The sequence below is a fragment of the Rhagoletis pomonella genome, unplaced genomic scaffold, assembly GCF_013731165.1.
Source record: "Rhagoletis pomonella isolate Grant_MI unplaced genomic scaffold, Rhpom_1.0 Rhpom_scaffold_00001, whole genome shotgun sequence".
Taxonomy (NCBI): domain Eukaryota; kingdom Metazoa; phylum Arthropoda; class Insecta; order Diptera; family Tephritidae; genus Rhagoletis; species Rhagoletis pomonella.
This window is the reverse complement of record NW_023458555.1, coordinates 33,383,920-33,410,657: the sequence shown is the minus strand read 5'-3', so window position 1 is coordinate 33,410,657 and position 26,738 is coordinate 33,383,920. Positions and strand designations below refer to the sequence as shown.

At 32.1% G+C, this 26,738-nt stretch overlaps 1 protein-coding gene and 1 long non-coding RNA gene across 2 annotated transcripts in view; both read right to left on the bottom strand.

The window, feature by feature from the left end:
- Positions 1–19,462, bottom strand: part of LOC118743015 — a 104,753-nt gene extending 85,291 nt beyond the window's left edge. Inside the window, exon 1 of the long non-coding RNA XR_004993415.1 lies at positions 18,557–19,462. This is a non-coding gene — a long non-coding RNA (uncharacterized LOC118743015). The remainder of the gene's footprint in view (positions 1–18,556) is intronic.
- LOC118742948 overlaps positions 1–26,738 on the bottom strand; it is a gene marked incomplete in the record, with an annotated part of 403,480 nt that overhangs the window by 142,813 nt on the left and 233,929 nt on the right.

The following is a 26,738-nucleotide window of genomic DNA, read 5'->3' as shown; positions in this document are numbered from 1 at the left end:
TTTTTTTCGTTTTGGGTGAACCCTACAATTGTTTTCAAACTTGTTTTTGTTATGTAACATTTATTAGCTGGAAAAGGAGATTCGATTTTACTTAAAATTGCTTCGCTTCTTGAACGTTTTACTAAAAATGTAATACAATAAAATTTAAATTCAAAAATTAGGCTCAACTGTTCTTTTGCAAGTTTTAAAAGCTTTCATTGAAAAAAAAATAAAAATTAATTAAATGAAAAATGAAGGCCCCAGTGAACTGTGAAAACTAAATACCAATTTTGAACCACTGCCACGTTTCTCAAATAAATTATACATATGTTATGCACATATAGATAGAATTTTAGAAACGTAAATGTACTTCCATATCTTTCACCGCAACTGTATTGTAAAAATCAACTTACAAAAGTAATTTCTATGTGCATACAAATTGTGCTGATCAATTTTGTTGACTGAAATAACCATATCAATTGACTATTCATTTATTTAAAGTTTTTTATTTGAAATATTTGCATTTTCTAAACAAATTTGTAAGTAAATTGAAATCACACAATCGCTTTAAAAAAAGTTGGCATTAACATATCTTTAATGCATGCACATATTTTTAAAAATATTTGCCATTCCAGTATATTAAAATTATGTAAAATACCATAAAAAGGATTATATCGTCTTTTTCTGAATTTTGAATTTGTTTTATAAAATTAATTACGGTTTTTTCCTACACTAGGGTCGGCATCGATGTACTCATACACTTTATTGTGCGGGTGTCTAAGAGGTATGTAAATATTTACCAAAATTTAAAAAAAAAAAAAAAACACTTTCAAACCCCATACATATATCGCTGGAGCCGAGGTTAACACTTTTTTCACGATAAGATATGCAAATTTCCAAAGAACAAAATAAATGCAAAAGCCGGATTTAAAGGCGTCTTTATAAGTATTTATTCAAATGTAAGACAAATGCCTGTTTGTAAGTATTTAGTGTGGGATGAACTGCGTACGCTTTAAATACATACATACATATATATGTACGTACATATAATAGGCCGGGAGTTTTCAATGTCAACCAGAAATAAACGGGATGAAAAAACACGAAGCAGTAAAATACAACTGAAAGTCAACGAAATTCAAGTGTGTGCAAATACTTTGTCCCACTGGGCAATTTTATTAGGTGCTAAGAATGTTGTTTATGCCAGCTGATATGCATTTGGTTAGTTTTGTGCTGGGTTGTCATGAACACATGAAATTGGCTGCCATAAAATAAGGCCTGTTGCTTTTATCCACAATGAAGCAGGTACATACATATCATACATTCTGGCTACCTTAAATTTGCAACGCAACAATCAGATGCAAAAGCATGTGTGTTAGTTAGCATGGACGGACAATCGATTATTGCTTTTTGTTCTACACAGTCCTACAATACTCCTGAAAGTTGTTATGTTCCGCAGATGAGTAGATAATATATTACTGATTGGGACTGCCTAGTGGCCTACTGGGTTACTATTTAGTAGTTAATATATTCAAAAAACAAGCCTATCTATGTACATATGCGATACTCGTTCGCTAGATTCTAAATGTGTATCTACTATGTATTTACAATTCGCACAGCAAACATGTATCTCACACACTCGTGTACTCAAGGAGATTGACTTGACAAACAATCAAACAGAAAAACATGCACGCACTTAGAACAATCAATCGTCACGACAACGAAATGACAAAGGTGAGAAATGCATAGTAGGTAAAAAAAAAGCTTAGACAGACGATAGCGTTCATCCGGATTAACTCGTTAATTTGGAATTATCTCGACAATTAACTGCAATTCATACGGACTAAGTGCTAGAAGTAATTCTTAAGCTCGGATCAGTGGCATTTTCGATGACAACACTGACCAAAACAAAAAGAACGTAGTATATATGAACATGCATCTCGAGAAATTCTTTTATTTACATTTATTTTTATTTTTATTTTTTTTTAATTGTATTTATTTTTTATTTTATTTCTCTTTATGTTATTTCCCATACTAATTTCATTTTGATTGAATTTTTATAGCATAATTTTCTTTAAAACCGCCACTACCATAATTATATTTCAAGAAAAAATTCAAGTAATAAATAACTGAAGGAGCTAAAAAAAAATTGCTGGCAGTGAGATTTGAGTCCACGACCTCGCGGCTTGCTTAATCGGATTAATGTTGCCGTCTGTCTGTGCTATAAGGTAACTTTAAACATTCTTTTTAAATGTTTGTACAATTATGCATTTAGTTTATTTATGTAGATACCTCGGAGTCTAAAGTATTTTTGCAAGGCAATTTGGAATTATTTTTTTGTCGAATGTTGGGGTCGCCTCTTTGCAATTCCAATACTTATTCTTTTTTGTGAATTTTTTTAATACATCATATCGTTTAAGTTTCAAAGTCCTTTTAATAAGAATTTTGATGCCAGAGATAAAAACTAAAAACGCAGTTTTACTATATTTGCCCCATAGCTTCGTGAGTATATTGACTGTTTCGTGTTTGAAATTTTTTGGTTTTTGTCGCACAGTGTTTTCAAAGGAAACAAGCTCACGAATGAAACCGAAATGAGACAGAGCAGTATTTTTTTTTTTTTTCGTTAGGCATCCTACTGTACACACGTTTTTCTATTATTTCTACAACTGCTTACGTGCACTTACAGATATTTATTCAGCCCAGCTAGAGTTCATGGGCGTTGACAACTGCGTTTATCAAACTTAAAGCCACCAATAAGCCGGCCAGTCAGTCAGCCACTCAGTCGGTCAGTTGACGAGTGAAATTTTCGCATAATTAAATTAACACTTGCTTTATGGCATGTATGTACATACATACATATGTACGTATCTAAATATTGGTAAAGCTTTGTTCACGTACTTTATGAAAATTGATATGTAAAGTATTTTGTTTGTTTGTTTGACAAGCTGTGAAATGAGTTGATAATGCATTTTAAGCACATGCAAATGAGTAAGTTTATTTATGACAATAATAATCAGTATGCATATGGATATACATAAATATGTACATTAGGGTAGTCCTAACAAAGTAAAGTCGGAATTTGAACGCTTTCACCGTCTAGGATTTTTCTATACGGAAGAAATATATTTTTTCTATTTTGTAATCAAAAAATATATAGAGGTCGCTCAAAGCGCTCAAATTTTTCTATGTATTTAATATGGGGGAAAAACAATTTTTCGTAGAAATTGTATAGAATTATTGAAAATCAATCCCAATGGTTTATTTCACCATTTTTTAATATTAGTTTTTTAATATAGTTATAATGCAATAGAGGGACCCATAAAAAATCGCTAGTATTAAAAAATGCTAAAATAAGCAATTGAGTATTATTACTGGAAGTCTCCTGAAACACAGAAACACAGTTTTTCGATAAAAAATATTGATTTTTTGGAATTGTATACCATTTCCACTAAAAATGGGGTTTCCCCCCGTATAAAATACATGCAAAACTTTAAGTGACCTTTAAACATTTTTTGATTTCGAAATAAGAAAAATCTTAGGGAGGAGACTTCAATTTTTTACATGCATTTTTGGACCACCCTTACGTACATCTACTAGAAAAAGTTTCCATAAAATAAAAATATTTCATAAATTCTTTATAAAAATATAATTAATTCTATGTACATATATGTAATATAAACCATTCGAAAATAAGTTTCAAACTTTATCTAAAATTAAAAAAAAAAAATTGACGATTCTCAGCAAAATTAAAAAAAAAAAAACATTTTTTTTTTAATGTTTTGGTATGCAGTTTAATGCGTATTTAATTGCATTTAATAAAGTACAAGTTTTAAGTGGCTACGAAATTCTGTTTTTCTAACGGTGTTGTACATTTTTTACATATAAAAAATTTTCGAATATGCGGAGCTTTAACTCGAAAAAAGCGCGAGAAATACTCCAAGAGCACCCAGTTGCATTTCTGCAACAAAAAGGAAGTTTTGACAAAAAAATACCGCTTATGTTTTTTATTGCGGTTAGGCTCGATTTTTCGATACTTTCTATAGAAGAAAATTATACCGTCAGTAAAAAAAAAAAATATCAAAAAGCAGGGGGAGTTTGTAGCAACTTCAAACCAGCACATTATTATATTAAAGTTGAATGAGCTATAAAGCTGCACATTAAAAAACTGTCTTAAGATTTTGACAAAAAAGTTTGAACTTTCACTGAAAATTTGGAATTTTAAGTTTGGAAAGTTTGAAAATTATATGTATTTAAAAGGTTTATATTTTGTAATGAACTATATTTTTTATTATCTTATTAAAAAATTAACCAACAAATTTTTTATGCAAAATATTATGAAAAATTTTTTTAGTGGGTGCATGTAATTTTGCATACAATAAAATCATAAAGGGATCTGGGCTGTGAGAAAAATTTTGTTACGGGACTTTTTCAAAAGAAAAAGTAAGTGAATTTTAAAATATTTGCCCGTGGCCATAGTCAAAATGAAGTCGACTTTAAAGTTAAGAGCAGCTTTTTTTGACAGATATGCCATTGAAAGTTTTGTGAAAAAGCTGCTTTTAACTTTAGGGTCGACTTTATTTTGACTATAACTGCGAGCCATTTTAATTATTTCAGGGACTGTAGTGGTTATTAACTTCATGACAAAGATTATAATCTAACCGTTGAAATTGAATTTCCATATTAACGATACGAAATTATTTTCACGATGTTCATCTTTACTGGTGGATATAGAAATTAATTTACAAATAGAACTGAAGTGTGTTTACAAGTTAAAAACTAGTTTTATAACTCGACCTTGAGCTCTGAACACTAGAAACAAATCAAACGCTTATAAAAATAGTTCCGAAAATTAGAATGTCTGTATGTTTATAAATAAATGCAGATGAATGACTAAGACATTAGGTGTATTAATAAATGCATGCTATTAACAAGGCGAAAGCCGAACATTGCAATTTGTATTTTGCACTTTGACTTAATATTGACGCGTTGAATAAAAATAAAAATTTGCTATGGAAGCCATCGAAAAAAATTTAATTTTTCATTAAAATGCTAAGTAAAAAATGTAAACCACATACATTTTTAACGCTCAGTCACAAATTCCGTCGTGATCAATCGCAAATTTGAAGCGTAAAATTTCGCTTGAAGAGCAGTCAATTAGAAAATAAGCCCAGCAATTTGGCGTACAACTGACCCAATTAAAGTGTAAGTGGGGAGAAAAAATCCAACCTAATTGTGGGTGCGTTCAATTTAGTTGAAAAATTCGCACAACAAATGAATATTAAGCGTCTATATAATATGTAAAATAAACAAGCAAATCCAGATTCATACAGACACATACATACAGTGGCGGCAGAAATAATAGACTAGCCTTATTTTGACCAGTTTTAGCTATATATCTTTGGTTTATTTAATGTTTAACATTTTTTTTTATAAAAGCCTAGCTAGTTATACAACAAGCATTATATAAATCCTATTTTCAAAATTTGTACAAAAATTATAAAATTGTTTTCCAAAATTTCAAACTTTTTATTCCGAATTTTTAGAAAAATATTTGGTATGCAGTTTTGTAGCCCATTCAATTTTAATATAACTGGCTACAAAAGTCTGAATAAAAAGTGTGAAATTTTCGTGAAAATTTGTTGAAATTTTATAATTTTTGTAAAAAGTTTGAAATGTGGATTTATATGGTGTTTATTGTATAACTAGCTAGAATTTTATTAAAAAAAATATTAACTAATAAATAAACCAAAGAAATATAGCCAAAAATGGTCAAAATAAGGCGAGTCTATTATTTCTGCCACCAGTGTATGAATACACTTGTACAAGCGATGAGAGAGATAATCATTAATTAAATTTGATTGATGAAGCTTTTCATACGCACAGGCATTGGTTGATTAAGGAAAATTGTGGATGACAAGTGAAAATTTTTGGAATAATTTCCCTTGCAAATTAATTTGAGTAGTTACTTCTGCGAGTACATTAATTGAAGCAAATAAATTGTAATTTAAATGTATTTACGCTAAGAAAATTTCAATAAAATATTTTCACCAGAAAAAGCTTTTCTCACAAAAATCTCCTTTTCTCATTTTATAACGCCCAATTAAATAAAAATATGCCTAAAATATATGAGGCACAATAAAGAAAAGGGCACCTGCTGTCATACAGATGGTAAGTGATGGTAGTTGCTAATATGTATGTACATTAGGATGCATCACCAAAAAAAAGTTGCAGTACTACCTCGCTGATGGGAGTTAGGACACTTTTGTATAGCATTCGATTCTGAAGAAACCCCTTCATTGACCATGATTATACCATCAAATGCTTTTGAGCTGTAGAGTTTTGACGAAAAAAAATCAAGGTTCACGTGTTTTTAAACACGAAATCATTGCACGCCTTGGTCGAGCCCGTAATATTAATATTAAGGTCTAAAAATTTCAAGGTGGGAGTGAAAAAATAGTTGCAAAACAGCACCCTAATGTGCATACCTATGTAGTAACACTTTACACGTGCGCTTCACCCACTACAAACATTTTACGCAAATTATTTTTTTGTTCTGTCTGGGCATCATCCGGTCAGCGGTGTCGCTTGATTGACTCCTAAGGGCTTGACGCAGGAACTAATTACTTAAAGACTTTTATTAAATGCTGGTTGGCACCTTTATAGTAGGTATAACTACGACGAGGACATAAAGTGGTATAGAAAATTAAGCATGCCTTTTGTTATTTTAGATTGTAAAAATGTTGGCAATTTTTTGGTTGCCAATAATTGAATGCCAAGGACGCAGCTAGCGTTTGAGCTGAAGATATATGGCGAAAGTAAACCTACGAGTGATATTTGACATAAGAGACCGGATGATTTTCAACGCCTTACTGGTAAGAACCCATCGAAATATTTAGGTACCGAACTTTCAATAGAACAAAACTAGAGATTTCAAAAATGTTGGCTTGAGAGAGGAAAAAACTAACTGACTCCAAAGAGAAAGCGAAAATTACCAAAAAAAAAAAAAAAATACAAAAAAAAATTATAAGTTACCAACGGCGAAGACAGGTTTATCAAAATCGGAATAAAACTATTTCACAGTAAAAGCTATTTAGGTACATTAATTGAGTCTGAAAAAAATCCCGCAGAATGAGATTAAGAAATCAACTGAAAACTGTGAAGAATAAAGCCGAAAAAATTTCAATAGAGAAATGCAAAGTATACGTAGAAGTACATACACTCCCAATCAATGAAATAAACTCACTAATTTTTTTTCCAATTTAATTTTTAAATTTTGTTAAGTAGGCTATCAGCACAACCCTTGTTGTTTTTGTTAGAACAGAGCCTTAGGCAAATGCAAGAGAAAAGAGTTGACACTAGAAGTTTACAGTTAGGACACATTTGTATTCTGCTTTGCCTATGCTAAAAACATGTGCTTTTAAGCGATCACTGGAATAGATTCAGAAGCTATAAGTTTAGTTTGCCACATGATTCAATAATACAAGGTTAGATAATTATTGACAGCTGCGGTTTGACACTCCCTTACAAAAGGTTGCATTTACGAAGGACAGAGAAAGGGCAAGAATGCAATCCCTTGTTGCGAAAATGGTAGTAGAAAAGTACGCAAAGTAGGCAATTAGTAGTGAAATTCCTTTCGTAAATTCTAATGTATTTTCAGGAAATCTCGCATTTTAAACGAAATGTTGAACGTAATATTGATATATTTTCGTGAATTACGTAATTTATATGCTATTTAGCCGTATAAAAACTGCAAAATGACTCAAAATTAAAATAAGACTACTATAAGATCGATGTAAACATCGAATGCTTATGTTTTCATCAGTTAAATATGCTTCATATGCATATACAAATAAACATATTGCACAAAAGCTTATACTTTTATTTCATCACAAAGCTACACTGTGTCCATGTAAATTTGCAAAGAAGCAACACCGTGCCACTGCTAAGGGAGCGGTGCGAGAGAGACAACTGTCAGTTTATCGAAGCTTGTATTATTGAATCATGAGTTTGCCATTGGCTGTGCGACTGAAAAGGTGTATTTTGTTATCGCTTGTAATTTTATATTTTTATACCGCAAAATGGGTCGTGGTGCCGTACTAACTTCGGAGGAACAGGGGAAAATATTGGCTTATCGAGACAGCAATTTTACAACCAGGCAAATAGCAGAAAAAGTGTCTAGAAGTCAGACTGTTGTGTCTCATTTCCTTAGAAATCCATCTAATTATGAGAAAAAATATGACAAAGCCCAACTGAAAAGTGCTTAAGCCTTGCGAAGAGCGCAGAATTCTCCGGGAAGCCTCAAATTCAAAGTGTTCTGCAGTGAAAATTCGTTCATATTTAGAATTAAATGCAAGTATAGCAACTGTACGGCGTGTGATAAGAAATGCAAAACATCTAAAAAGATTAAAACTAAAGAAAAAACCACCATTTACAGACGTTCGTAAACATGCTCGCAGCGTTTTTGCTCGGAGTCACATGACATGGAATAGTGAGTGGTACCAAATCGTGTTTTCTGATGAAAAACGTTTTAATTTGGATGGCCCAGACGGGTTCAACTACTACTTCCATGACGTAAGAAAGGAAGAACTCCATTTAATTCGTCACCATAGTCGTGAGGGAGGTATAATGGTGTGGGGTGCAATCTCTTATTATGGACCATTCGAACTCTAGTTCGTTTCATCCAAGATGAATGCCACACGCTATAGAGCGCTGATCGAAAAAGCTTTTCCACATTTTTTAAACATTTTTGGGCCATTACCATGGACATTTCAACAAGATAACGCCCCGATTCATACTGCTCGAGCCGTAAAAAAGTGGATTAAGGACCAAAATGTAACCTTAATGGATTGGCCTCCATACTCTCCTGATCTGAATATTATCGAGAACGTGTGGGGATGGCTCTCCCGTAAAGTCTACCAATCTGGCAGACAATTTGAAGACATTGCATCATTAACAAATGCCATTAAGAGCGCTTGGAGCGATCTCTCATTGGATATTCTTAAGTCTATTTACGATTCAATGCCAAACCGAATTTATGAAATAATTTCAAATAGAGGTGGATACACACATTATTAATTAACCTTAAAAATTTGAATTAAAACTGAATTTTTGGAAGATTTTGTTTTTTATATTAGTGCTAAGTCGTTGAATCTATTCCATTGATCGATAAGAAGTCGTTAATTTTCAGGTTCACTTAGAAGAAGTAGTATAAAACAAAAACCTTTTCACATAGATCTCTAATTTTTTTTAGTTCATTTGAGAATTTAATACTGAATAATAAAAAAATATATACTTTGGTTAATTTCTTCGTATTTTCATTTTAAAACTTCAATATTTCATGAAAATAGCCTGAGTCTATTTCATTGATCGGGAGTGTACATATACTTCTGACCATAAAAATGCGTTGCCCTTTTGTGCTTTTAGACAATGTAATTTAAAGAGAAAAAGAAATAGAAAAAAGAAGTGATGGACTTGACACTTTTGTTGACAGGTATGGGATATTCCACAACTGAAGGTTGCCAGCGATGACACCTAGGAAATGGAAAGGAATGTATATTTTGTTGTGCTGTCATAAGTATTTTTGATGAGAAAGTGATATGAGCGTCGACAGCAAAAGGAAAATAACAAAAACGAAACTAAAATTTAAAAAAGAAAATAATGAAAATACTGCAAATAATATGAATAGTAGATAGTAAAAAAAAACGCATTTCAAGAGTGCAAATAAACAAAAATGAAAAACAACATCATCAATCACTTAGAAATGTTGCACAAGAATAAAATATGTACATACATTAGGGTGGGCCAATTTTTTTTACTATAATAAAAAAAGGTTTCAAAGAAAATATGAAAATTTTCACTGCTGCGCCCTCTGGTGGAAGTTTTAAGAAAACGAAAAGTGAAGAAATGGATTCCTCATACCAAGAACCCCTTATAGCATGTTTTTATGCAAAATTTTAACACTTCTTTACGACACTACAGCAAAATGCTAAGAAACCTATTTTCGCAATATGACAAACTCCAAATCGATTTTAGACCCATGGTTTCTTCGGAAAATTTGCTTAGAACTGCACGTAGAATTTTCCTTTATTGTATGCTCATAGTAAAATAAAAAATTTCCCATACAAATTGACCTCCCTAATGTATATCCGTACAGAAAAAATAAATAAAAATGCAGCAGATAACCCCGGGCTGAAAAGATTTAGTTATTTCTGTACAGGGTAATGTGGTTTAGAGCAGGGGTGCTCAATAAATTTAACTTACTGAGCCAAACGACAGCAACATCAATAAAAATTAAAACAAGATCGTTCTCGGTGTAGCAAAGAACACTTCGACCTAAAAATATTTTACTACTAAACTAACATCAAGGCAGTGATATACATAAGCTCAAAAGCTGAGCAAATGTCAATTTTGGGAGGCTTTTCTGGATTTTTTATAAAACCACATCGATTAGTCTATCGACCTAGATTTCCTGGAACAGAACACAGAAAAATTTATAAAATTACTGAATGTCTCTTAACAGCGTTATTAGCATACGTTTGAACCCGGTTTCAATCACAGAGCAACTATGTACGACTGAACTCGAAGAAACTACCAATAAATACAACACAGTGCTGTTATTGCGTCTTATTGCGGAAGAAAACAACGTAGGTATTTGCTTAGTACAACAACTGCAATAAAACGTTACCTTCTTAGTTGGCACTCATTTCCGCGTAAGCTTGTATTTTTTTTTTGTTTAATTTTTGGTACGATCTCATAATAAACTTTGTCACTCAAAAAACCGTCAAATGAGAAGTTGAATTGAGGAAGTATCATATGACGACAGTAAAGAGAAAGACAAAGTAGGCAACAAAGTAAAGGCAAGATAGAGTGAAGTAGAACTACTGAAGTGGAGAGAGAGAGATCTATCATGAATTGTAAAGTGAAAAAGAGCTGAGACACATACAGTCACTCACAGAAGTCTTCGTAATTTAATTGTTTCACAATATTATAATAAATAGATTTTGTGCATGCCTTATATGGAAACAAATACGCAACACCCTCGACAAAACAAAAAAAAATCTAAAAAATCAGCGGTAATTTTTAGCTACTTGAAACTTGCACTTTATTATACTAAAATTGAACGGGCTACAAAACAGCATACCGAAAATTTGTGTAAAAATTCTGAATAAAAAGTTTGTTATTTTGATGAAATTTTTTTTAAGTTTGATTCATTTCTATGAATTTTGTACAAAGTTTGCAAGAATAATTTATATGGTTTTTGTTATAGAATGAAAAATATTTATGATGGAAAACATTTTGAATATTGTGAAGAACCTAATTTACGAATACTTCTGTGAGTGACTGTATGTATGTATGCACATACACTTTTATATGTTATGGTTGTTTTTTGTGCCTACTAATGTTTTTTCTAACCATTGTTTTGCTAAAAGATATCTCTATTACGATAACATATGTATGTATGTAGGTCCCTTTTCCATGCCTTAGTTGATACTTTTTTTTTCTTATTTCTAATTTAATTCTTTGTAGCATTTTTTCCCCCTAAAACTTATGGCTCCAATTTCTTATCTTTTTGCTTCTTCACCTTCTTTGCTTCACTAGTATGTATTTGCTGTCTTGTCTCTTCATTGCTGCTTCATCGTCTTCGAAATATGTATGAAAGAAAAATTCTTTTGCTGCGCAATTTCTCACTCTTAAATATTATTTCATTTATTTTTTTTTTACTTTCATAATTTTGTTTGTTTCATGATTTGCTTTGCGCCCGATTTTTTATATTTTTATTTTTGTTTCTGCTTTTATCTGCTCTGCTTGTGTGACAGGCATTGAATTTTTGTTTTGTACAAAAGTCTATGTACATAACACACAACTACGAATGAAATAAAAGTATTTTTGTTAGTACACACACTTGTACTTTTGCATATACCACCTTGTTTACTAACATATATACACCATATTATATTGTGTACGAATACTCGCGTCGACCCGCCAGCAAACCGGCCAAAAAGTGGGCGTTGTGTGTGCGAATGCGGTTTTAAGTTTTCAGTCGGTTTTGTTCCCACAATTCTTTGTACTTTCCGCCGGTTAGAAAATAATATTTTATTTATTTTTAGAGACCAGCTTTTGTGGCGCTCTCCAAAAATGTATTATTTAGAAATCATCAAAGGTTTTTATTATTTATTTATTTACTCGTATTTCTGCATGAAATGTTCACCTACGCAAATTTATGGTTTTAAATCGAATATGTATCTCGAAAACGAGAACAGCTAGCGAAATAAATTTGAGAATATTTTAAAGCTTTTGAGCTAGAGAGTCCAGGAAGAATAGCATGATCTTCGAAAAAAGGGATTTTTAATTTTTTTAATTTTTGATCTGAAAACAGTGGGCAGCGAACATTTTTAAAAGTTCTATGCTTTTGCTCTAACTTTACTTTTCCTCTTTTCGACCTGAAAACAGCAGGTAATAAACTTGAAAAAAACAAAAATTAAAAGAAATGTGTTTTTCGGTTCTTTCTTGAAGAAAAAACAACAAAAATGTATATATGCTTACAACCTTTTAAAATTTTTATTTCGCCAACTACCCAAGTATATTAAGTGCAATTTGTAAACTAATAAAATCTGTTTTTCTGAGCTATTTTTAAACTGAAAAATTAGCACTTAAGTTTCTTAAATGTCCCCCTAGCTGGTCATTTCAGAAAAATCTATTTTTAGTGAATTTAATGAGCAGCATTTTTGGGAAAGAAGACGTTTAGCTGTATTTGTATATCAGATCGGGTCGATATCCATGCAAAAAAAGTATTTAATTGCCTTCGCTTACTTTCAAAAAGTTCTGTGGTCACATGGATTTTCCTCTTGACACCTCTTAAAACAGCCAAAATTAAGTTTAAGCTTTCTTCATAAATTTTTCATATACACTGCGTTGCATAATTATAAGACCACCACATATTAACAATTATTTTCTTATAAAAATATAGTTCATACTGTGCCATCATGTATGTATGTATATCCACATTTCAAACTTTGTGTAAAAATAATAAAAACTCAGCGAACTTTCACCAAAATTTTTTTGGAAAAGATTTGCGTATGCAGTTTTAGTATAAAAAAGTTCCAGTTTCATAAGGCTACAACATACCGCTGATTGTTGGAAATTTTTGCGTTGACAGTATGAGTCATTTTCTTCGATACAAAGTAGGTTCGGAAATTTTTTTATGTGGAAGAAAATCAACAACACCGTCAAAAAAAAAGCCAGAAATCAACGGTGTTTTGCATGGTGTTTGTTATAGAATGAGCTATACTTTCAAACTAAAATAATTGAAATTAAATAATACTAAAAATAAATAGTCACAACTTTTTAATATGTGGCGGCCTTATAATGATGCAACTCAGAGCATAAGCCGATTTTAAGGAGTGATATATCATTGAAATTGCATGCTGCATGTAAACACCACCTTTGTGATAATGGAAAATTAAAAAAATTTAAAATAAAGCTACAATTAACTTTTTCCTATGCACTAAAAGAGAGCCAGTCTTTATTTTCACACCCACTTGTTTTTTGTGATTTCTTTTGACGTTTTATTTAAATTTTCGGTTCAATTTGTACTTCCTCTTTTACAATCCTAATGGGCCTGACCTTACACACCTTTTTTATATTTAGTTAAGTAAACTTTAGATGGCATACAGTGACACAGTGACTCAAACAAATGACCAGGTGTTGATTTTCTTATTAAGTATTCGTAATGTTTTTCGAGCTATTTTTTTTTTTCTTTTTATAAAAATATTTTTCACCGAAAATTCGACTTTTAAATATCAACCTTTAAAACATTTAGGGTATCTATTCAGTTTTATAGCCCATAAAATTTTAGTCTAAAGGAGCTCAAATTTCAACCGGCTTAAAAATTGCGCTGATTTTTAATGTTTTTTTTTTTTGCAAAAATCCGTCACCAAAAAAAAATCTCAAAAATCAAAATCATTAGACTAAAATTTTATGGGCTTTAAAAGTGCATACCCAAAAATATTCTAAAGATTCAGATTAAAAAGTAGAAATTTTGATGCAATTTTTTTGGAAGTTTTCTAAATTTTGTATAGAGTTTGAAACTATGATTTATATGGTTTTATTTAAAGCCGTATTTTATAGAAAAATAACCAAAAAAAATTTAGCACGAAAAACACTACGAATATTAAAAAAAAAATTACACGTGGTAATTGTTTGAGTCACTGTGTGTATGCCGGTTTTTACATGTGTATGTAATTAACTACGTGCGAAAAGGGAGAAAGAATTGAGTAAACGATGCAAACAAAATATCTAAACAAACATTTGAGGCCTTTATAAAATGTATGTATGTATGTATGTAGTTATGTACTTGTTGTTGTTCAACAACATGATTAAATATCATATTTCAGTGGAATGCAAAGTGTTGAAAAACAATAAACAGCAAATGAAATATTTGCTAAGAAATTTCAACGAATTCTTTTTTTTTTTGCTTGCTCTGTGAGTTGTAAAATATTATTAATTATCAAGTTGTATATGTAACAGCTTAAGTTGAATATTTTTAGGCAATTATTTTAATAAATGATATCAATAAATATTGAAGCAGAAAATAAGCATCTCGTTTCGCTGCCAATCCGCCGTATTTTCAGTACATTAAGATTTTGTTTTTTATAAATACTTTTTTATAAAAAAATAATTTTTTTTCTTTATTTATATAGTAATCTATGCTAAAGTCTAACCTACTAAATAAGTGACTATGTACTTCTGGAACAATCGTGGTTTACTGCATGGCTCTTGACTGACTCATTGAGCGTTTGTATAAAAAAGTCAACAGCGCTTCTTAAAACAAATATGTAAACAATTTAAGAAGCGAGAACTTTGAGACACCTGCACATCTATGTAGATATCATAGGCATCATCTCGGCAAAGAAAGAATTATGAAAAACAACTGGTTTAAGGTAAGTTAAAGTAAGACTGCTTTCATTTTAGAAGTTTCGGGAACAAAAAATTTTAACAAAAAGGCTTAGAAAAATTACCAAGAAATTACCAGACTGCAGGGATAAAAACCGATAAGTAAAATATTTTGATTGATTTTATTTTGACAAATTCGCTGTATTTTTCAATCTCTTAAATGGTTACTCAACTTTAGCGACTCGGCACGTGAAGTCTTCAGAAAAACAAGTACCTCCACAAGTATAGATTTTGATCTATATAGGCTAAATAAACATATTTCAGACAAATTTCTTTGTAACGTTTTAATCAGTAAAATTTTGTAAGTTAAAAGCTTTTATTGTTACTGTGCAACGAATACGAAATCCATTCAAATTTGAAGAAAAAACTCTATCGGACAATAAAGTTCAATTTGATATCTTGATTGCTTTATTTAGAACAGAGTATGTATGTATGCATTTCCTATTGCCAGCTGATAAATGAAAACGATATTTTGTTAGAAGTGAGTACATTTGATAAAACGGTTGCTAATGATATTTCGTCAAGTTCTGGAAAAATTTATCAACTTGAATCATAATGAGTAGTACTTATATGTACTTACTTCAGATTAAAAATATTATCTTAAATTTCTGAAAGTACCCCTTTTATTGAATAAAGTCTTGCGCGCTTGAAGCTTTTGAGACAAAAATACACCGACATGCTTGCTATCGAAGTGCATATAGCACAAAAGCGCAATCAGCCCAGACTCACTTTCCACATATTTCTGAATTTTTTTGCGCAATTTTCTACCATCAATTCCATTTGCTATAGTGGGAAATTTCTTGCAGAACAACCAATTTCTGGCACTTCTTGTGAAAAATACTAAATTACCAATTTTGAATGGAAAAAATGTGAAAAAATTGCAAATAGCAAAAATTTGTTGTAGAAACATTTTTGGGTCTTCATAATTTTTTATAAAAATTGTGCCTACAATTCATAAGAAATATGCGCTTGAAATTTTGTAGTTCCGATCGTCATAAAAAAACTAACGGTACTTCTAAATGAGTCTTTTGAATTCTTTGAATTGCTTTGGAAAACAAATATTTTTTTGTGAAAAACTCGGTCAAAACTATAGCAGTTTTTTTTGTTGATTTTGAGAGAAATTCATTTAGAAATTTATGCATCGAATTTTTGCTCTAAATTTAATCGATTCATTGAATCTCTAATTAGCAGAGGTTCTAAAAAAATAGACGAGCATGTTTTGTTTGGAAGAAAATGCATAGCAACTTCAACAAAACCAATTGAAAGTTGCATCTTATTACAATAAAATTTTGTAAGTCAAACTGCATACTAAAAAAAAAAATACAAATATTTTTTGAAAATTTTAAATTTTTATGAAATTATGTTGAATTGTTATAAATTTTTTTATAGACTTTTGTTGTAGAGCATGCCATATTTTTATAAAAAAAAATTAATATTAAATAAACAAAAGGAAAACTAGCAATATTGAGGACCATAAGTGAAAAGTTAACACTGATTTTGTTTATTTATTCTACTTTTTTTTTTTTGGGCATTCATAATGTGGTAATTTTTACCCCCTAGCGACGAACCCCATTTTAAGTGCTGTGTTCTAAGGGTTAATCGTTTCTTTTATCACAACTGATGGCTATCACTTTTTCTTTGGTCGGTGTTATATAGCGCCGTCAGAATGGGTACTTTGCGTATGTGCCACACAAGAATGAAAGTGACAATTTAGTAAACTGTGTGTACATATTTGCATGGAGAGCGCCAGATTGGCAACCCTTGTTTCGACGGTATCAACGAACGTTGGCCAACTCTCAACTTTTGATGCAAGTCATAAATAGAGAAATGCTCTCCTAGTTTGTGCAACAACAATTGCAGTTGCATGCAGTTTGGCAAAAAAAAATTTTCTACATAACACCACCGACCTTTGCTGAAAGACAGCTACTGCAAATTTTGAGTAAAATTAAGAGAATTCGCATTTTTACCAGAAAGAATGGAGAGAATTTTGGCGAACAATCTAGAAATTCTCGGTAAACAAAATAAGATACTGACAAAGTTTGTAAACAGCAGTTAAATGGTGCGGGTAGAAATACGTGTGTTTATAAATTTGAGTATACTTATAAGATATGTATGGATGTACATATAAACACATGTAAGTTTGAAGTTGAAAAAAAAATTTTCTTAACAGCCAATAGTCGCTGGAAATTCCCTACCATAAGAAATAGAACTTATTTTAATTTCCACATACAAAACCAAAGATTCGAAACTGTTTTTCGATATAAAGCAGACATTTGTACATATTTGTTTTCCATCTTAATAAACAAAAGCCACGGCAAGTTGTCGATTAATCAACATAAAATCGAGAAAAAAAAACAAACCAAAAATATTAATTAATAAATAAACTTGTCTCCATTGAAACAACAAATATACATACAGAAGTTATTGCTATTATTGTACACAAAATCAACAAATTTAATTGAAGTCGAAGATAAAAGCAGAAAACTACACACTTGTACAAATACTTATGTATCGTTCAATTTTTGAGCGGTTCAGTGAAGAGCAAAGCTCGAATGGGTGGGGTAGATGAAGAAAACGGGGACTGAAGGTAACATAAGTGATGACCAAGGCCTGATGAGCCACAGTGACAGCTTAAAGCTAACAATGAGCTGTCAGTTTGCTCTCTTTTGTTGACATACGCTATTATTATTATTTTTTTACTTTTTCGCGCGGCAATCAAAAAGCAAAATTTTTATCTTTAGGCCGTCTATGTATACCATAAGATACCTACTACTATATTTATATTAGACTGCATCACCGAAAAAGGTTGCGGTTTTTCGGCCGGGATTACAAAACGTATTATTAAGGGATTCAGAAGACGTGTTGACCGGCGTAAAATCTTAAGCTTATGTTTTTTTTTTTATGTAAAATAAGGGTAAAATGGTTTTATGGGGAGCTAATTATAAATATTTTTATCGGAAAAATATTATGATTTTCATACGTAAGTTGGACCCATTTTAAAATACCTCCAAACATGGATTTTTTAATGAATAAAAATAGTTTCTTAAAGTATTTCTAAAAAAAAATCCTCACAGATGAAGCTTAAAAAACATGTATACAAATATTAAAAAAAAAAAAAATTGTTGGCTGAGTTATTCAAGTTTTTCTTAAACCAACATTTGAAAAAAGTTCAAAAATAGCTTCGAAAATCTCATTATTATGTTTACATTGAAAATTTTTTAAAATATTTGTATGCAAATTTTTTAAGCTTAAACTATGTATTTTGTCATCTGAGCTATTTTTTTTTTTTCAAACAATTCTTAAAAAAAAATAGTTTATTCATAAAAACTCCATTTTTGGAAGTATTTTCAAATCGGTTCAGCTCACGTAAATCCTAATATTTATCCAAAATATTTTGGTGCAAGTCTTAAAATATAATAGATTTTATAATTCCAGTGGACAATATTTTTTTTTTTTTGTATAAGGGGGTGATGCAGTCTAATGTAGCAACATTTATGTATCTATATAGAAAACATGTTGTATAGATAGCAAAATGAATAAACTGTCCGTGTAGTAGAGAGAGGAAGAGTGTTGACAACGAAATTAATAAATAAAAAATATATGTAAAAATATCACTTAAAACACTTACGTAAAATTGTTTCTACAGCCGGCCAGTTGCAAGATATCTTACTGCTGCTAGTTATAAAAGTATTTGAAATTACTATATTCACTTATATTGCTTTAACTTTTCACACGCCAAATAGCACAATTTCATTTCATCAGAATACCAGATTGTAGTACCCACACAATTTTTTTTGTTTTAACTTTCGTTTATGGTTTTTTCACCTCCTCGCTTATTTTCAGTCAATCTTTTCTCCATTCCTCATATGTTAATTTCTTCCAAACCTGTCCACAGCAGGCGATTAACAACCGGTTGTAGGCCGCATTTATAATTTTAGACACTGCTTCCTATTTTTTACTCATTTGCTGTTTTTTTTTCTTTTTGGCTGGTGTTCAGGTAATACAACCAAAACAAAAAATAAATCCACAACAACTGCTAACCGGTTTATCTAGCTGCACATTTCTTTTACTTTTGTTATTTATTTACACCAAAGCCTGTTGGTCGATTTAAAATCCCAAGAAATTTGCCTCCAAATACAAAGCACGTGACTTTGATTTTTAATTGCACACTTTAGTCTATAAAACTTGTTGGTTCCTTCCTTCAAAAATTTGAATCTCTTCACTCTGCTCAAAGCAAAAAATCCTCTACCGCTCTAGCCAGACACACCCACTTAGTGCAGCGCGCTTTTCACAGCGGTTTTAATTGCACGAGACAAGGCAATTTTATCACTCACAGTTTGAAAATCTAAAACGCTTTAGTGTTTCCGTTCTTAATACTTTTTAAATTATCAATAAATTTATACTTGATTTGTTTTTTTTTTCTGCACGTTTTCAAGCGAAAAAATTGCCTTCCACAAACATTACTCAGGTAAATGTTTAAAGAGTCACACTACAATCTAGCTTGCTGGTTGAAAGTGAACTGAATTGATATAATACGCGCCACTTTATCTACAGATTCCTCAACTACTGTGCAAAGCGTCCAGGGATGCCAACTCTGTCGAGGAAAACCCCCCCAAAATCCCCCATTTTTAGTGGTTTTCCCCGAAATATGTTTTCTTTAATTAAAAAGCGTTGTGGAAAACCTATTTGAAAATGCTGATGCGCTAAAATCTGCATTTAATGAAGGTTTGGTTATCATTGTCTTACTATTTATTTTGAAAACTGATCTTATTACAATATTAACTAATCGTTCATTTCCACCAAGCCTCAACTGCAGTTTATGCCTATTGGAAAAAGCAGGTTACAACCCGAAGGTACTAGTTGCTCATATTAAGTACGAAAAAACGAAAGAAAAATACCAGAAATTAAAAAATAAACCTTTTGTTAAAATTGGTGTAACTTATCAGAGCTCCCAACTGGAGTTAAGCGTTTGGTGGAAATGGGCTATTACACAAAATTTCGAACAAAAAAAATTCAAAATCGAAATTGGATTAAAAAATAATAAGTTAAATTTTTGGCTCATTTGGGCCGAGTTCAAACAACTTAGCCAACTTAGCCACCGCCACATATTGACTAGTACTTATAATTTAGTATCTGTGATTTATAATAAAATATCAAATATTTTCCGCCAAAGACATCAGGTCTTTCCCCATTCGCCCTAAAAGTGGGAATTCCGCCATAATGGGGGAATTAACCCGCAGTTGGCATCCCTGAAGGCAACCAACAACATGAATGCACACTAAAGCTGAAATTAGTCGAGAACGCAGAACGTATACTTAAACCCAGTCTGTATACGCAGAATTTTGTCGATTACTGGACCCCTCAGCGTTGCTTACTACACTGTTGCCACTCATCAATGCCTTTTCATAAACTTACCCTTTCAACTACAATTTTCCGTGCTATAATAGATTTTAGCTAAATATAAACTACTTAGTTTTCAACAAAAACCTTATTCAATAGTAAATTTCAAATATTTTAAACATATTTTGAATAGGAACTTATAACTTTTTTACCATCTGTAAAACTGACGAAGTGGCAACCATCTAAAGAAGGAGGAATCAGCTGACACGGAAAAATCTAAATTCCGCAGATTTCTGCACTACGGGCTACAACTACAGAAAAATTCTGCGGTGCTGAGTTTTCTTTTACATGGCGCTCTGGTAAGACAGATCGTGTCAGCTGAGTCGGGTTTACGTACCGGTAGGTTTACGTTCTTGACTAATTTCAGCTTAACGCAAAATGCTGAAAATAATGAATACATATTTACATTCAAGCATAGGTACTTATCGATGGCAACTGAATAACAGAGAGCGTGTGATATTGAGGGAACAGTGATAAATATGCGTACATAATATGTAGCTGCATTGCATTATCAGAGCTCTGTTATGTACATACAGTGTAGCATATATGTACACGCATTTTTGGCTAATAATTTTTTATTTAAAAAATTATGATCAATAATATATATGGCTATACTCGATTTTTTATTTTTTTTTTCAAAATTCTGAGTTTTAAACTTTGGTGAAAAATTCTTTAGTGTTTTCCAAAGTTTGAAGTTTTGATTTACATGATTTTTGTTGTAGAATGTGCTAAACATTAAAAAAAAAGCCGATGCATCGCCGTAGCGACCCGTGAAGGCAGGAAGAGTCCATTTGGCCTATGCCAGCAACAGACCGCTGTTTGTGTCACAAGTAGTGACCAGTCAGCAATCCCACAGGTCGGCTGCAGTCCCATCCACACTACGCACTATTTTTTAAAGTAACCGAACTAATCTTGAATTCATTTAAAAGTTCGTTTAATAACGAGAACAGCGAATGTCTACTTTAAAAAATCGACTGAAAACTAACTGAGGTATTCAACTTTTCGTGTGATAAACTGAACATCGATTCATCGCCAGCTAACGCTTGCGAGCTATGTATTATTGTGAATGGCTGTGGTTTTTATTTACTTTTTATTGTGGACCAACACGACAGTCGGGTCTACGTAACCGAAAGGACCCAGAAACTCTTTGGGGAGTTTGTATGCTGTTACAATAACAACAACAGCTACGCTAACTATCGGATTTTTTCCACAAACATCGAATTGTAAACCGGTGTGTGGCAAATTTCATATTTCGATTCGACCTACAAGGGAAGTGATGTTATCCCAGGTATTTTGGAGTGGCGTACAGTACAATAGTTCCATGATTTTCAAACTGTTTGTCACCAGAACACTTTTATTTGATTCATTATAAAAATATGCACAACAAATTTCGATAAAATTTCTGAGACGGAGAAAAATGAGTTCGGCTAGAAAAATTAATATAATTTCGATTTAATTGCTTTCTCTTTTCTTCACATTTGCACAGTGAGCCAAATCTCATAAACTCGCAAATGAAATTTAGTATTATTTGGACCACGATAAAGCAATTGGATATGACAAGAAAAGGCATGCTATCGCAAACAGCAGGGCCACCACCACTCAACGGCTAATACTGGTTACCAAATCTTTTCTTCTGAGTTGAAAAGCAATCGCCCACTCTACGAGTTTTTGACTGGGGCCAGTAAGCACAAGCCAATACATTGAAAGATCTTTGACGACCTAACCACTGTCGCGTTTATGCATTAGAATTAACAGGTGGCAAATCTGTGGTTCTACACCAAGCCTCTACAGAGCGAACTTTGCGATCTACTTTGACAGCCATGCTGCTATGATTAGCATTACAATGCTATGAAGTGCTCTTTGGTCCCTAGTCACAGGACAGTTACATGGCCAACGAGCTATACGAAAAAAAACTGTTGAGAAATTTGCTAAGAGAATGGCTATACCTAAGATTCTTAAACCCTGGTTAGGTACTTCTTTTCGAGGCTGCAAACAGCAGAGTTGCCGCGGAACAAAATGGCCTCAAGAAATGATTCATATATCTCTACCGCTTCCGTTGAACGGGACACTGGCTTACATACATATGTGGACACAATGTCAAGAGGACGGGATACCAAACCAAACATTTCTAACTCAACTGCAAACACGAGGAAAAGGTGGAGCACGTTGAGCAATGTTTATGTCAATGTCATGGCCTGACCAGGAGGCCCTAGTAGTATACGTTTTTATGACAGAGCTCATAAATGTTTTGGAACTCGTTTTTTGGATTCAGGAAAAATTTAGCGTAAATTATACCACTGTTCATTATGTTTAACGTTATATGTAAATAAAACCTGTTATTTTAAAGCAGACTGTAATATTAAGCTGGCGAAAGTCGTAGAACAGCGTAGAGAAAATGCTCTGAAACCGGTGTACATAGATATGCATATATCATAACAGTAGGGGGCTGAGTAATACATAGTGGGTACTCACACATTTATAATTAGACTTGAAGAGTCTCAGGCGTCGTAGAGAGTATGGTTCACAGTAGGGGAGCAAAATACTGTTATTTATATACAACAGCTGCTTTCAGTGTTCGTACTAGTGTATGCATTGTATACATATACACATGTACATATGTATGCATAGGTGGTTTCTTCTCTATGGATAGACTATAAAACAACAAATATTTGCTTGCTTCTTTTTTACCGGCACTAATACTAATAAAGTTTGCAAAACCGTGATGCATGTACGTACATGTGTATGCGCGCCATCATGTTTGTTTATTTGGTTTTTACTTCTTGCTGAATTTTTTCTTACATTTAAATAAATCTTACCCTACTATTAAATTACGCAGTTGAAAAACGCCGGCATGGAAGAATTTGGAGGTATGTACTTAGGTGTATGCTTGTATTTACATATTTGTGTCTTAAGTAAGCCTATAAAACCAAGAACACTGCACAGACATACATACATATGTATGTATGTATGTATGTACCTAATGTACATACTAAGGTAAAAATGGAGTAGCGTAAATTTCTTTATCGACAACACTAAAATTAATTGCACCCTTGGGAGCTAAACGTAATTAGGTAATGCGATTTATTGCAGAGGGTATACCAGAATACAAGCAATATGTGCAATTAACCTCTAAAATGGAGTGTATGGCGAACAAATTAACTTACAAATGTCTCTAAGGCTTTTTTTTAAACTAAGTTTACCCAGCTCAAAATAGTTTTCGACGCCACTTTCTGCTGAGCACATCACCTTGTTAATCCCTTATCCAGCTATCAACTATGTATGTACATTAGGGTGGTCCTTAAATATTGGAAGCAAACTTTTACATCAGTTTTCTTAAGCCTTAACCCCAACTACGCTGCTATAGTCGATGATATCACACATAAATTTTGGACCCGATTGAAGTCGGTTGGGGCGCGTCGCGCAGGGGTCAAAGTTCAGTTTACCCTATGAAGGCGTCTTAGCCGACTCCAACAGGGACCAAAATGTTTATGTGAGGTAGCTCAAAGCGCTCAAAGTTTTCCATGTATTTTAAATTAAAAAAAAACACTTCGTAGAAATGGTATAGAATTTTTGAAAATCCATATTTTTCGACCGGAAAACTGTTTCTCTTCATAAACAATTGGGGATTTTTATTGGAAGTCTTCTGAAGAGAACCAGAGTTCTCCGATCGAAAAATGTTGATTTAAAATAATTTTATACCATTTCTACGAAAAGTGGTTTTTCCTATATAAAATACATGGAAAAGATTAAGTGCTTTGAGTGACCTTTAAGTCTTTTTTAGTTCAAAAAAAGGTATATTTTTTTTCGTTATAGAACAATCCTAGGGGTGACAGCATAAAAAGTCTACCTTTACTTTGGACCACCCTAATGTGCATAATATGTGGGTCGTTCTTAAAAAACATGACCATTCTGAATTTTGTAATTTTTAAAAATTAAGTTGGCCAAATATGTTTATAATTGGCCTCATGTGGTTACGGATGGTATCAACAATAGGAATCCATAACCAGCAGTATTTTTTTTAATTTTTGGAGTTTTTGGAGTTAATAAGTCACAGAGTGGACCGGTAACAGAGGGGACAAATTAACTCAAAAATACCATATTTTAGCTTTTTATTCAAATTTTGGAGAATTTATTTGTCCACTTAATTAATGTATATAAAATATTTATAAAAAAATTATAAAATAAATAAAAAATCACTTTACTCACCGTTTTTCAACAGTAACAGAGTTGACACTGAATAAGGGTACGTACCCGGCATACAATTGGGTTCCTTACTCAACAACGCACTAAACAAGACTGAACAGTTCAAAACACATTTTGTTGATTTTAGCTAAGTTATGATGGAGAAGCATAAGAGAAATATACGCGTCATAACGTTTAACAAACATTTTTCAATAAAATGAGTGGACGTAACAGAGGGGACCAAAACCTGGGGACACAAATTTTCTTCATAAAAATTATACAAAAAAATTATTTTTCATCATTCTTTTCTATATATGGTATTAATATACACAAACTGAATAACAAAAATTGTAAATATTATTTTTTTTCAATTTTATTTCAACTGAAAATAACTATTAAATTTTTATAAATTGGCTCGGGACACAGGTTTTTGCTAAACCTTTGACATTGAAAATACTTTTTAAGTTATTTTCAGATAATTAATAATTTTTTTTTTATAATATAGTTACGTAGAATCGATAATAATTTATAAAAATGCAGATATTTTTCTATTTTCTTTTTGAAGAAACAAAATATAAGATAGTAAAGTCTGGGGACACCAATTGGTCATGTTTTTTAAGAACGACCCATGTATACTTTCATATATCCATATGTACATATGTATATCCATACACCCACTTACCTGGAGCTGCCTCTCACATGTCTACTTGTTAGTTTGTTAACAATTCGTTGTTTGTTTGGTATTATTTGATTTGTAAATAATATACTGGTTTTTATTGTTTTTCAAATAACTGCGACGCTATTATTTTTGTTGCTATCAATTGGTTTATTGTTTGCATTAATTAATTACACTGCGGTGAAAATGTCATACAACTGAGAATTGATAGGGCGGTGTAGGGGTATCTAAGTACCCAGCAAAGAAGCTGGAATCGTTTATTGGGTTACCCCAATGTTTACCTAAGAAACGAATCCGAAATCGGAGGAAATCGGCAAAGGCTTCCACTTTCGCTTCGAGGACGCATTACTTTAACATGGGCGTGTCATTGTTGGTGATGGCTTGCACAACTTTTGGTAGGGGGTGGGGCGGAGAAATGGGTGGAGAAATGGCATCGTAGAAAGCGGGGCATCTATTACTTTTTCTTTTTGGTATTTGTCATAACCTTAAATCCAATTTTCTATTGTAACCAATAAGCGACAAAAATATTTGTAATTTTGATAAAATATATATAATATAATATATATGTATATATGTAATATTTTTCTAATTTAAATTTGATATGTTCTTAGTTTCCTGAAGCAATAAATTTTCTGAATATAACAACAAAATAATAATTTTTTTTTTGAGTGCACGATTGAAGATTTACTGTATGCATGCAGTACATGTGTACATACATAAGTACTCGGAGTAACGGCCGAAATCACCAGACAAGGTAATACGATTTATGATGGGTATCCATATTCTACATATTGAATTAGGTGATAGGGAGCATACTCCTTTCTATTTAAATACATACATATGCATGCAGGTATGCATTTCCCTTTTTTTCTCTTTTCCCTTTCGTTCAAAAAACCAACAACTGCCAAAGTCGGCGCCCTAATGCCAGACACTCGGCATTTGCCTACGTGATAAAAGTCATGTTGCGCAATACTTGGTGGGTCGATGCTGGCGACACCTCTGGATGCGGGCATATTGGGCGTGTAAGAATCGCACGTTTACACACATACAATATATATATATATACAAACTGCCAGTGTGGGCACCCAAAACATCAGACTATCTACCTACCACCAGAAAAAAATAACACGTGATTCGATTTCTTTAGCTTTTGTTTTTTGTTTTATACTTCGCGAGTCCACCAGCTGGTTGCTTTTGTTTTTGTTTTGTGAAAATGGAAAATTTTTGAAAACAATGTAAAGGTTTGAATGAGATGGGTTTATTGCGAGTTCTACAAACAGAGAAAGAGAGGGAGAGAGAGAGAGAGAGAGATGTAGCATAACGTGAGCGCGCATGCGTCTTAAATGAAGAGTAATTAACATAAACATAAATATTCCGGTGTCGCAAAGAAGTTTCGGTATTATGTACCTATGCTGCTATCTGCTCTATAATTGTTTATAATTTGTTGTTGTTGTTGATTTTCTTTATAATTAGAATAATTATATACATATTACAGCCAGCGTCAAAAATATGAATACGTCGACGTTTTGACGATTTTAGTTATCTATATTTT